A 14,771-nucleotide genomic window follows, 5' to 3' on the forward strand; every position below is an offset into this window, starting at 1 on the left:
AAAAAACAAGAGCAATGCAAGATTAAATATAAACAAAACTGTAAACACATCCATGTCAGTACACACACACTCACACTGAAACTCAAACATAAACACACACACGCTATGTAAGCTGAGGATGGGAAAAAAAAAAAACGACTGCGTGAGCATCTCAGTAGCAACCATAATGGCAAGGCATGTTACAGTGATAAAACAAAGGCTCCAGCCTACTTGAGTTTGTTTTTCTAACAGGGAGACACCATGTCACATAGCGAAGGGATGCCGTAATCAGAAACGTTTTTCTACTTAAATGTTTCCAGAAAGTGAGGTTAACACTTCAAGGCCAGTGATTATATAGTTAATAGCAGAGGCGGGCTAGGTGTCGAAATCAGCCATAGCAGTACTATTTGCGTGGGGGCGCCGTGGATCAGTGGTTAAGCGCTTGACTTCCGAGCCTGGGGACCTGGGTTCGAATCTCGGGATTTTAAATTTCGGGATTTTCGGGGCGCCCTTGAGTCTACCCAACTCTGACTTTAGTTGGGGAAAGGAAAAATGGTTGGTCGTTGTGCTGGCCATATGACAGCCTGCTCGTTAACCGTTGACCAAAGAAACAGATGACCTAAACATCATCTGAAGTATAGATCACAAGGTCTGAAAAGGGGAACTTTACTTGTTTTTTTTTTACCATAATTTGCGTGACATACGATCTACATCTGTTGATACCTGTCTTTATAATGTATACAGTTTTATAAAGCGACGAAAACTGAAAACATTACACGGACATCCGTAAAGCTTTTATCTCTACATGTAGATAGGCTAAGAGGTTTATATGGAAATCTCAATGTGTATCAAACAAAAATCTACAGTGTTATTGCAACCTTAATTAGTTTGAATTGAATACATTCTTACATGCTTTTAGATCTTTTTGATATTACTAAAGACGTAGCACTTAAAAATAAAGTAACCAAAAATTGTTTCTTCTATAAACATATCCATATATCAGGCATAAGAGCTCCCATTAATTAACTCAATTAATTAGATCGTTTATAAATGTGTTCAGAATCAAATTAATTTCCAGTGTAAAGTCTTTATCAACAATCTCCTACATGAAACTTTGCAAAGTTCACATTTCAAGTTTTTTTGTGTGTAAATTACACTGTAAACCAAGCTAATCATTACAAAACATAATCCTGTGTATACATTGTACCTCTTTTAAATTCAGGTCTAACAGCCTTTTGTATAGTTAAAAATATAGACTATATACTATACTATACTACTATGGTTATAACAAACACCCTTTGCTTTCATCTCTGTACATCTATGGCCACAATAGTCATGGACATGTTCGTATTTGTACAAAACTTATATCAACTCTGTCTGTCTGTCTGTTAAAAAAGTTTGTACACGTTATTTCTCCGACACCCAATCTCGGATCAAACTGAAATTTAGCACAATTAAAAAAAAAAAAGAAAGCTAAAAGCATGAAATAACGCTAAACAAATGGTAAAAATATTATTAATCGCACAGATTTATTGTTGTTGATCTAGATTTATTACACATTGACAAGACTAACCCCAAACTGATACAATTACTCCTCCTAATTTTATTTTTATCAATAAATAGTTTCTAGGTTGTTGTTTTTTTTTTTGTTATTCTCGTACGTTTTTCTTAATATTTCTTTATATCCCCCAACATTTCTCTACATTGCTTTCTTTTTTGTTTTCTTTGCGACTGTATTTTATTGCGTAAATTAGTTGAAGCCGGATCTTAAAGATAAAAATAAAAAGCTAACTAAAATTTAAAGTGGAAAATTACCAAGCCGCTTAAACCGTTTCTGAGAGATGTAATGGATATTTAATTATATAGGCAGGTGAGCAAATACATTAATAAACGAAATGTTCTCGTTTTATGTATGTTTATGTAGGGTCTTATATAAATCAGTTTTTGACAGGCCTATTGTGTCTTTTGGTCTTGCTTTTTTTTTTTTGTTACTATAAAGTGTATTTCTAACGCGATCTAGAAAGTTTGTTACATATAGAATACAATTTTACATCTTATTCTTTATAGAGAGCGTTGTTGTCTTAGCTCAGTTGGCTGAACAGGATGTATCCTATAATAGCCTTAGAGCCTACATGTTCATTGATTACAGCTAGCATATAGAGAATAAACCACAAGAAATAAATGTTGACTATGCCCAGGGGCAGCAACAATTAGAAAATTGGAAATCTAAAAGTGGGATTTAAACGTGACACGCTTGTTTCCGTTTCTGGGTGTTTTTACGCTCCACACAGGGCCGGCCTTAATAATTAGAGGCCCTAGACGAAGTGAATTGGGTGGCCCTAAATGAAATAGAAAAAAAAAAGACTAAAAAATATGCAAAGAATTATAAACCATCCTGCATCTATAAATTAATCAAACCAATAAGTAAATTAATTTAGCGCCGATAGCATTTAGGTACTATAGGGACGATACATAATCACCAGATTAGAAATATCATTTAAATATTTCACCAAAATGAAGGAACAATTGTATTCTAACATGTGCAGTCTAACAAGTAGATCCTAACATTCGTTTGTAAAGTATGAATCAAAGTAGAGACTTGGAGCTAGAGCTCTGCTATGTTTGGGATTTGATCCACGTTTCACAATTAATTTTTTCTTTAAGAATTTCTCAGAGTCCTGTGCGAGACCCCCACTAATTGGAGGCCCCAGGGACTGCACCTAAGGTCAAGCCTGCAACACATCCTAAAAAGGGAAATAAACCTTGTGAAATTTCTCGTATACCATATACCGCGTACTGTGCCCTGTATTTTAAGTCTAGCGTAATGCATTTAATAAACGTATCTCTCAGTCAGGCAATTGTTATCAAGCAGAGGGGCGGGGGGCAGGCAAGGGGGGGGCACAATGCCCCGGGGGCACCTTTTTCTCACTACGCCTCTGTTATCAAGCATAGAGTATTATCACTGCACTACAACTTAAAGAGTTTGGAGATTATAACAATCCTAAGAGCCTTAATACAGATCTATTAAAAAAAAAACGTATTGTTATTTATGACCAGACACCTGGAGAGTTCACGTTGTTGGTCTAATGAAGATTAATAGGCTGAACAAGCATTAGGAAGAATTGAACCAAAGGAAGATAAGTACAAAGAGATGAATCACTCGGGTATTGTTACTTGCTAAGGAAGGAGTATCTCAACCTGTAATAATAATAATAATAATATTTATTATTCCTAGAAAATTTGCCTTACAATTTGTGTATTACACCAAACAAAACATTATAACTATAGAAAATAAAATATACATTCACGCCAGATTCATTCACAAATTGCATGTTAATTTTTTAAAATTACATAATTAAATAATAATTTACTAATTGAAATTTCTCCATCTAAATCTCCCGAGAAACAACAAAGGATCAAAGCATACTAGGCTCAAACTCATGGATTATCGTGACGATAGTCCGAAGCGCATGCCAGATTAGCAAGCAGCTTTGCTCTATTGGGAGGCACGGTAGCAAAGGGTTAAAAGCTCTTGGTTTCATAACCGGGTTCCCGGGTTCGAATCCTGGTGAGGACTTGTTATTATTTTTTTTTAAATTTCGGGATATTAAGGCGCCTCTGAGTCCACCCAACTCTAATGAGTGCCCGACTTCAGGTGGGCAAAAGTAAAGACGAGTGTGTCATGTGCTGGACACATGACACCCTCGTTAACCGTGGGCCACAGAAACAGATGACCTTAACGTCATCTGCCCCATAGACCGCAAGGTATGAAAAAGAACCTTTTTTTTTTACTCAATTGACACAGACCGTTTATAATAATATAATAATTTAGATTCGAATCACATGGGTATTGTTCTGGCCACACAATAGCCTAGTGCACTGTACTGTTACTGAGATTTCTTTTTAGCGTGAGTCGAGCATGTCAGAAGGTCATGTCTGTTTTGTGTCATGTGAGATATCATGTCAGATGTGAATGAGGTTACTGTTTACAGTGCTCTTATTTAATAAAGCCAAGTTTTTGTTTATTTGAGAAGGGTTCTTTTACTAAACGCACTGTGGCACACATATGTATTGTGTATTATGTATTAATTTTACTGTAAAATGTTGGTAGGGTTGTTGGTAGTAATCAATCATCAAAACCAGATTTCGAAGTAAATACCAACGTTTTCGGAGGACAACATTAAATAGGAATAATCCATTCGCTTTTAGTGCCATCATAGTATTACGAAGTAGTTGGGTGGTCAATATACCTTTGTTCTTTCAGAAGTTAAATAGCATGCAGTGCCGGCCTTAGACATAGGCAAATTAAGCAGTCACCTAGGGCATAGGGCCTCCTATTAACAGAGGCGTAGCATCCGTGGCGCATAGGGGTTCAATGAACCCGGGCTCATGACCAATAGGAGCCCACAGCTGTGGCGTAGCAACCAAGACGTGATGGAGTTCACTACGAATGGGCCCATGACTCATAGAAAGTTTAGGCCCAAATTAGAACTTAGGGGGGAACATTTGTTTGTTCATTTATTTGTTTATTTACAGGGAAAATGGTCGTCGAGTCGTCTACTCAAAGAGTCTCTATTCTGCCCTCCCTTAAATCCGGCCTTGCTGCGATAGTTTACAATCAAAGCAAAAGATCCTTCTTGCTAACCCTTGTCTGGATAGATCCGACACGAACATTACCTATATGATTTTATAGTTTTAGACTTTAAACAGAGACAGCAACATTATGTGTATCTATTTATGCTCAGACCGAGGATGGACGAACAAAGATAGACTTGAATAATAAATAGCACTGCCTAGACTGTACCTCATATCAAATATGCCTTGATCAAAAAATCATATTTATCTTGAGGCAGCAGAGGTTTGAATTCTGAGTCTTTCTCCTCCTTCGGGCAGGAGGAACTTGTTAGCTTTAGGTGGCAACCAACCTTTTGTCCTACACGTTCAGCTTCTAAACGTTTTCACCGACAGCACCTCGGGAGGTGGGATGGGGCTGGGGGGCGAGGGTAGATTGGTCATGAGGCCATAACGTGAACATCTGCAAACTTTTTAACTCAGATTTGACAATATGTTTCAGAATAGAAAAGAAATAAAATAGATTCTAGAAACAATATTTTAACACATTTATATCTAGGTTTTATAAAAGACTAACGACTGAATCATTTATTTCAAAATAAAGTGCTGCACATATTTAAAGGACTAGTTGTTGAGCGACTCGCTAATGACACACAAGACCTAGGTTCGATCCTTATACTAAACAATTTTTGTCAAGACCAAATAAAATATATATTGTTATGACTCTACATTGCGCACTGTCATTAGGTGCGAGACTGTGCACCATGAGACACAGGACAGAGACACGCTAAGAGGAAGTCAAAGATGGCCAATAATTAAATCTAGAATGTAAATAAAAAATAAGTGCTGCTATTATTGGTTCCTCTAGTGGTATATTTGTTATGGCATTACCATTGTTCTATTATTAAACTGTAGTTTTGATATATCCCTTTCGTTGAGTTACAGCAATATGTTAAATGTTTTCTTGGAGGTTCAGAGTGTGCCGATATAAACTATTCCGATAGCGGATTTCAGAGGTGGTTGATTTTGAAACCAATACGATGCCAATCTCAATCGTTCTCATCGTATGACCTCAAAACCATCCATTCGAAGTTTGTTTGTTTGTTTGTTTGTTTGTTTGTTTGTTTTCTTGCGGTGGTTGATTTTGAAACCAATACGATGCCAATCTGACGAATTCTCATCGTATGACCTCAAAACCATCCATTCGAAGTTTGTTTGTTTGATTGTTTATTTGTTTGTTTTCTTGCGGTGGTTGATTTTGAAACCAATACGATGCCAATCTCAATCGTTCTCATCGTATGACCTCAAAACCATCCATTCGAAGTTTGTTTCTTTGTTTGTTTGTTTATTTGTATGTTTTTGTGTCGTGGTTGATTTTGAAACCAATACGATGCCAATCCGACGAATTCTCATCGTATGACCTCAAAACCATCCATTCGAAGTTTTTTTTTTTGTTTGTTTGTTTATTTGTTTGTTTTCTTGCGGTGGTTGATTTTGAAACCAATACGATGCCAATCCGACGAATTCTCATCGTATGACCTCAAAACCATCCATTCGAAGTTTGTTTTTTTGTTTGTTTGTTTATTTGTTTCTTTTCTTGCGGTGGTTGATTTTGAAACCAATATGATGCCAATCCCACGAATTCTCATCGTATGACCTCAAAACCATCCATTCGAAGTTTGTTTGTTTGTTTTTTGTTATCAGTTTAAAAGTCTAACCTACAAGAGTACAAAAAGAGAGTTTGTGTTTTCTGTCAAGAACTCGATAGCAGCCCTTGATGGCTAGAGTGGTTCTCACTACTTGGACTAATATAATGTATAAAGGTAATATCAGAGATGACGATAAAGTCAAGAAACACAATAGTTAATAATTATTTTAATTCTTATCTCACACTCATGACACAAATTTGTTTGATATTAATATATTTATATAGAACTAGGCGTTAACCAACAACATTGAAAATATTTAAATAGATGTAAGTTGATGTTTATTAATATATCAAGTTAGCCTAAGTTTCATACGCCAGTAGGGGCAGTGGCGTAGCATCCATGGCGCGAAAGAGTTCAATGAAGCCGGGCCCAAGACCAATAGGGACCCACAGCTGTCGCTTAGCAACCATGGCGCGAAAGCGCTGATTACGCTTGGGCCAATGACTTATGGCCAGTTGGGGCCCACATTTGATATTAGGTAGAACATTTGTTTGTGCATTGGAAACACTTTTAAGTCATTTAACTCTGTTAAGAGGTTGTAAATACATTGACTTTTAAGACATTATTACTTATATGTAATTTTAAATGAATTAAATCTTATGACATATCTACTTATTTAAAAAAAAAAGCTACGATCTTTACATTGGAATGTCTTTACACTTAGATTACTTATTTTTTCTTACACACTAAAATTGTCTTATTGGCTGGAGGGGGGCCCACAAAGATGTTCTTGAACCCGGGCCCACGGGTACCTACCTACTGGTGTGGGCCTTGCACAAAAATAGAATTTTTAAATTGCGAAACACGAAACAGATCTCAAACATATCAGAACTTCAGGGCGCTCTCTACTAGCCTAGCTCTAAGTCTCTAATATAATTTAAGATTTATTCACGAATGGTTAGATCTACTTATTAGAGTACATATGCTAGAAGACCATTGTTTCTTGCTTTTGATGAAATGTTTTAAACTTTATTTCTACTCTGGTGATCATGGATTGTCCTTAAAGCATATTCGTGCTATCGACGCTATATGAATAAAGCTTATTTTTGTTTATTTAGATATTGATACAGGACGATGTTTATTTCATTGCGTATTTTCGGTCATATTTTTTTTCAATTTTATATTGATTTAGGTGGCAACCAACCTTTTGTCCTACACGGTAAGGTCCTGAACGTTATCACACACAGCACCTCGGGAGTTGGGATGGGGCTTTGGGGGGGAAGGCGCGGGTAGATTGGACACGAGGCTATAAGGTGAAAATCTGCAAAATCACTAACTCAGATTGACAATATGTTTCAGAATAGGAAAGAAATAAAATAGATTCTAGAAACAACAGTTTAACACAGTCAGACCTAGGTATTATAAAAGACTAACGACTGAATCATTTTTTTTTCAAAATAAAATGCTGCACATATTTAAAGGACTAGTTGTTGAGCGACTCGCTAATGACACACAAGACCTAGGTTCGATCCTTATACTAAACAATTTTTGTCAAGACCAAATAAAATATATATTGTTACTAGACATATGTTACCCGCGACCCGCGGGTTTTTATTTGCGCATTACTTTCGATATAGTCACTGAGTGTTTTGTAAACAATTAAACGAAATAATAATGTAATAAGTAAAGCGAATGTGTCAATGTAAAAATAGTGTGAGTGAAGCTATCAAATCAGAATAGCTAATAGGCTTAAATCCATTTTTTTTCAAATTAAAACATTTGTTTGAAGGCCTACATATATTTGATTAAAATTTGAGATGAATAGACTAAATTTTGTAAGTTCATGTGTATAAAGTATAAAGTAGATCTTGAGGTAGACATAGATCTAAATCTACACTAATCTAGAGTTAAAAATTGGCTTTTATAGAGTTCATTCTGTGCTGCGCATGCGTGAACTTTTTTCATGAATGAATATAAGCCTATCTCAACACGGCCACGCAGCTTTAGCAAACAGCGAACGAATGTATTAAAAATTAGAAAAACAAATTTGAATGTTAATTTGATTAAAATATGAAATGAATGGACAATAATTAGTATGTTTATGTGTTAAAGCATAAAACTATCTTTGCGAAAAGAAATTTTATCATCTTAGAGTTCAATAAGAGTTTTAGACCTAGGCCTAGGAATAGACTCAGTAGAGAGATGTGTAACCATTTGGTAATGTCTAATGAAAGAATGTTCGCCAGGAAATCTGTAGTCACACAGATATCAGGAACTAATTTATGTAAAAGATGCTTTTGAATAATCTAGTGGATTGGATTTAGATGTATGTTAAACGTAGCTAATGATCCTTTCACGTTATTTCTCTTTCGCTACGAAAATAAAATTAGTTTTGCGAAAATCGGTTTACCCCAAGTCGATACATTCTTATCTATTAAAAATGAAAAGAGCGATAGCTTTGTTAAATGAATGGGATTATAAAGTGAACAATTAAACGAAATAATTTTTAGTACGCGATTCATGAATGAATATAGATCTAGGCCTATCTCAACTCGGCTTCGCAGCTTTCGCAGATGAATGTAGCTTTAGAAAACCAAATTTGAATGTTTATTTGATCAAAATATGAAATGAATGGACTTTAATTAATATGTTTATGTGTTAAAGTATAAAACTATCTGTGCGAAGAGAAGTTTTATCATCTTAGAGTTGAATTAGAGTTTTAGATCTAGGGATGGGATTATAAAGTAAACAATTAAACGAATTAATATTTAGTACGCGATTCATTACGGAATTGTCTAATGAAAGAATGTTCGTCAGGAAATCTGTAATCACAGATATAAGGAACTAATTAATGTAAAAAATGCTTTTGAAACACAAAATTGAAGGTTAATTTTATTATATAATGAAATCAATGGATCTTCTTTTGTATTTTCATGTGTCAAAGTAAAAAACTATCTGCGCAAAGTGTATTTCTTAAAATTAGATCTAAATCCTTTCTATCTTTTCTCATGTCAACATTGTAGACATGGCCTAGATCCATAAAATACAATAGCTGTAATAGAGTCGGACAACTTTATTTTTTTTTGAGGGTCTTAAGTTTGTTTTAGGGCTACAATACATACACTACGGTCTAAGTTAGTACCCAAGGAACATTCCTGCCTAGTTTTATCAAGATTGGTCAAGCGGTTTTAATGTCTATAAGTAACATCCATCCATCCATACATACATACATACATACATACACCTCACATTCTACTTTATAATATAGATGACCGTATATTGCGCACTGTCAATAGGTGCGAGACTGTGCACCATGAGACACAGGACAGAGACACGCTAAGAGGAAGTCCAAGATGGCCGACAATTAAATCTAGGATGTAAACAAAAAATAAGTGCTGCTATTATTGGTTTCTCTAGTGGTATATTTGTTATTGCATTACTATTGTTCTATTATTAAACTGTAGTTTTGATATATCCCTTTCGTTGAGGTTCGTAGGGCTCGCTGCTGGCTGAGTTACAGCAATATGTTAAATGTTTTCTTGGAGGTTCAGAGTGTGCCGATATAAATTATTCCGACACCGGATTCTAGCGGTGGTTGATTTTGAAACCAATACGATGCCAATCCCAATCGTTCTCATCGTATGACCTCAAAACCATCCATTCGAAGTTTGTTACTTTGTTTATTTGTTTGTTTGTTTGTTTATTTGTTTGTTTTCTTGCGGTGGTTGATTTTGAAACCAATACGATGCCAATCCGACGAATTCTCATCGTATGACCTCAAAACCATCCATTCGAAGTTTGTTTATTTGTTTGTTTATTTGTTTGTTTTCTAGCGGTGGTTGATTTTGAAACCAATACGATGCCAATCCGACGAATTCTCATCGTATGACCTCAAAACCATCCATTCGAAGTTTGTTTATTTGTTTGTTTGTTTATTTGTTTGTTTTCTAGCGGTGGTTGATTTTGAAACTAATACGATGCCAATCCCACGAATTCTCATCGTATGACCTCAAAACCATCCATTCGATGTTTTTTTGTTTTTTGTTATCGGTTTAAAAGTCTAACCTACAAGAGTACAAACAAGAGTTTGTGTTTTCTGTCAAGAGCTTGATAGCAGCTCTTGATGGCTAGAGTGGTTCTCACTCCTTGAACTAATATAATGTATAATGGTAATATCAGAGATGTCGATAAAGTCAAGAAACACAATAGTCAATAATTATATCAATTCTTAACTCACACTTAGGACACAAATTTGTATTTGAAATTGAGATATTTATATAGAACTAGGCGTTAACCAACAAAATAAAAAATAATTAAATAGAAGTAAGTTGATGTTTATTAATATATCAAGTTAGCCTACGTTTCATACGACAGTAGGGGCAGTGGCGTAGCATCCATGGCGCGAAAGAGTTCAATGAAGTCGGGCCCACGACCAATAGGGGCCCACAGCTGTCGCCTAGAAACCATGGCGTGATGGAGCTTCTTACGCTTGGGCCAATGAATCATGGCCAGTTGGGGCCCACATTTGATATTAGGTAGAATATTTGTTTGTTCATTGTAAACACTTTAAAGTCGTTTAACTCTGTTAGGAAGTTGTAAAAACATTAACTTTTAAGACATTATTACTTATATGCAATCCTAACTGAATCAAATGTTATGACATATCTACTTATTTTTTTTCTTAAAGTTACGAACTTTACATTGGAATGTCTTTACACTTACATTGCTTATTTTTTTGTAACACACTAAAATTGTCTTATTGGCTGGAGGGGGGGGGGCACAAAGATGTTCTTGAACCCGGGCCCACGGGTACCTTCCTATACCACTGATTATTGGTGTGGGCCTTGCATAAAACCCAAAGAATTTTTTAAATAGAATTTTTAAATTGCGAAACACGAAACAGATCTCAAACATATCAGAACTTCAGGGCGCTATCTACTAGTGTAGCTCTAAGTCTCTAATATAATTTAAGGTTCTTTCATAGGCCCCGCGCTAAATTCGCTATAATATATAAAATGCAAAGCCAAAGAAGAATTTATTTTCTAACACTACATCTTAATTTAATTATCTTTAGTATCCTTATCCCTACTTAGACTAGGCCCCGCGCAAACCGTTTCGCATAGGGCCCCGCAATCTGTAGGACCGGCCCTGCTATCGACGCTATATGAATTAAGCTTATTTTTGTTTATTTAGATATTGATACAGGACTGTGTTTATTTCATTGCGTATGTTATTTTTTTTTTTCAATTTTATATTGATTTTGGTGGCAACCAACCTTTTGTCCTACACGGTAAGGTCCTGAACGTTATCACACACAGCACCTCGGGAGGTGGGATGGGGCTTTGGGGGGGGGGGGCGCGAGCAGATTGGACACGAGGCCATAAGGTGAAAATCTGCAAAATCACCTACTCAGATTGACAATAAGTTTCAGAATAGGAAAGAAATAAAATAGATTCTAGAAACAAACAACAGTTTAACACAGTCAGACCTAGGTATTATAAAAGACTAACGACTGTATCATTTAATTCAAAATAAAATGCTGCACATATTTAAAGGACTAGTTGTTAAGCGACTCGCTAATGACACACAAGACCTGAGTTCGATCCTTATACTAAACAATTTTTGTCAAGACCAAATAAAATATATATTGTTATGACCCTACATTGCGCACTGTCATTGGGTGCGAGACTGTGCACCATGAAACACAGGACAGAGACACGCTAAGAGGAAGTCTAAGATGGCCGAAAATTAAATCTAGGATGTAAACAAAAAATAAGTGCTGCTATTATTTTTTTCTCTAGTGGTATATTTGTTATTGCATTACTATTGTTCTATTATTAAACTGTAGTTTTGATATATCCCTTTCGTTGAGGTTCGTCGGGCTCGCTGCTGGCTGAGTTACAGCAATAGGTTAAATGTTTTCTTGGAGGTTCAGAGTGTGCCGATATAAATTATTCCGACAGCGGATTCTAGCGGTGGTAGATTTTGAAACCAATACGATGCCAATCTCAATCGTTCTCATCGTATGACCTCAAAACCATCCATTCGAAGTTTGTTTCTTTGTTTTTTATTTGTTTTTTTTTTTTTTTATTTTATTTTTTTCTTGCGGTGGTTGATTTTGAAACCAATACGAAGCCAATCCGACGAATTCTCATCGTATGACCTCAAAACCATCCATTCGAAGTTTGTTTCTTTGTTTATTTATTTGTTTGTTTTCTTGAGGTGGTTGGTTTTGAAACCAATACGATGCCAATCCGACGAATTCTCATCGTATGACCTCAAAACCATCCATTCGAAGTTTGTTTTTTTGTTTGTTTGTTTATTTGTTTGTTTTCTTGCGGTGGTTGATTTTGAAACCAATAAGATGCCAATTTATTTTATTTTATCGTATGACCTCAAAACCATCCATTTGAAGTTCGTTTATTTGTTTATTTGTTTGTTATTGTTTTTTTTTCTTGCGGTGGTTGATTTTGAAACCGATACGATGCCAATGCCCACTCATTGTCATATATAAATATGAAATAAACTGGGTTTTGATTTAACTTCCCTTAGAACCTTCTTTTTTTTCTATGTCATGAACATCTTAATATCGTGTTCAATCTAATAGACCAATCTGCCATCTTTTTCCTTATCTGGACACCAATAATTCTTTTGAGTTCTAGAACTTCATAAGATAAGATACGATAAGATAATTTTATTGATCCAATCAAATGGAAATTCAGTTTTACTACCATTGACAACATCAGCATAACTAATGTACAATAACAGTATAGATGAAAAAATTCGAACAACTTTGACACACGAAACACATACACACTCACAACCAGTGCTTTATAAATTTGACTTCTATGTACTTCTCGATGACGACAGCTGATCTTAAAACACTCTGACCGATAGTGGGATAAAGGAGTTTTGAAATCTTTCTGTTCTAGTCCTAATGAAAAGAAGGCGTCCACTTCGTTCAAATCTTATGTAACAGTGGTTTAATGGGTGCAGGTTGTCCTTAAGAAACGAGAGTGTTTGGAAAGGCATCTTTCTTGAAAAAGCTCTTCAAGAGATGGTAGTTGTATTCGAGTGATATGCGATGCTTTTTTAATTAGTCTATTTAGTCTAAGTCTTTGTGCCAGTGAAGTATTACCATACCAGTAGGTGATGGCAAAGTTAATTAGACTGCTGATGGTTGCTGTATAAAAAAGTTTAATAATTGTTTTGTCGATGTTAAATTTTCTAAGCTTTCTGAGATAGAAGAGTCGCTGGCAATTTTGTGTAGAGGTTATGACAGTGTTCACTCCATTTCAGTTTCTTGTTGATGGTTGTTCCTAGATATTTATATTCTCATATTTGTTCTATGGTTTGATTGTTTATCTGAATTTCTGAAATATGGCATTTATGTTTCATAAAGTCAATAATCATTTCTTTAGTTTTCTGAACATATAAAATTAGAAAGTTATCTATACACCATTGGTAAAAAGTGTTAATTGTTGAATGGTACAGATTTTCGTCCCCTGCAATAAGGCCAATGATTGCTGTGTCGTCAGCAAATTTTATGATGAGAGTGTCAGCTGATAGGCTCTAAATGTCATCTGTGTATATGGTATACAATAATGGTGACAGGACGCTCCCCTGCGGCGCTCCAGTGCTAAGCTCTCTCGTGCCTGACACATTCCCGTTCACTTTTACATATTGTGGGCGTTTAATAAGAAAGTTTAGAATCCAAGCTTGTATGTTTTGGGTTACGTTCAATTCAGATAGATTTGTCTCAAGCGATGTGGTTGGATGGTGTTGATTGCAGATGAAAAATCTACGAATAATACTCTGGCGTAATGTCTCTGAATATGAAGATGATGGTATAGACAATTTAAACGTAAATAGTATTGCATCTTCTGTACTTCTTGACGGTTTGTAAGCGAACTGGTGCGGGTCAAGACGTATTTCGACTTCTTTCAGTAGATGTTTTAAAATCATTTTCTCCAGGCACTTGATTGGAATTGATGTAATGAATCAAGATCACGTTGATCATCACCACTTCTGTCCTGGAATACTTTGCACCACTGGACTATATGACATTATTTATGACTAGCAATGTTAAGCGTGACTAATTCTGCCTTTCCGTACTTCATTCTTATCAATTCGATGTTGTTGTTGTTTTTTTAAACTTTGTTACTTAAACTATATGTAATCAATCTATGTCTGCATATTTAATAATGAAAAGTCTTGTCTCAAAATATAAATATTTTTAGTGGCTTTTACTCCTCGGCAAAGCTCGTTATTTGTTCCTGTTTCATATCTAGTTCCAATATGCATGACTAAATGCATGACGCGTAGGATGTAATCATCTTCTTTTTTGAAGTAACGTCTGTATTATATAAGATAAGATAAGAACCACGATGGAAGGTGCACACTATTAGAGACTAGACTGAGAAGGATGTTGACATTAGAGTGAAGAGAACGAAGTACTTCCCCATGTCTACATCTTATGAAGAGGCTGTGCTCAAGGCAGACGTTGCTCTGTGTCACTGTGGTGTCCCGTAAATAAACATCTATATCGTTGAGTTTCTTCCCTTAAGTTAT

This window comes from Biomphalaria glabrata, chromosome 14, assembly GCF_947242115.1.
Source record: "Biomphalaria glabrata chromosome 14, xgBioGlab47.1, whole genome shotgun sequence".
NCBI lineage: Eukaryota > Metazoa > Mollusca > Gastropoda > Planorbidae > Biomphalaria > Biomphalaria glabrata.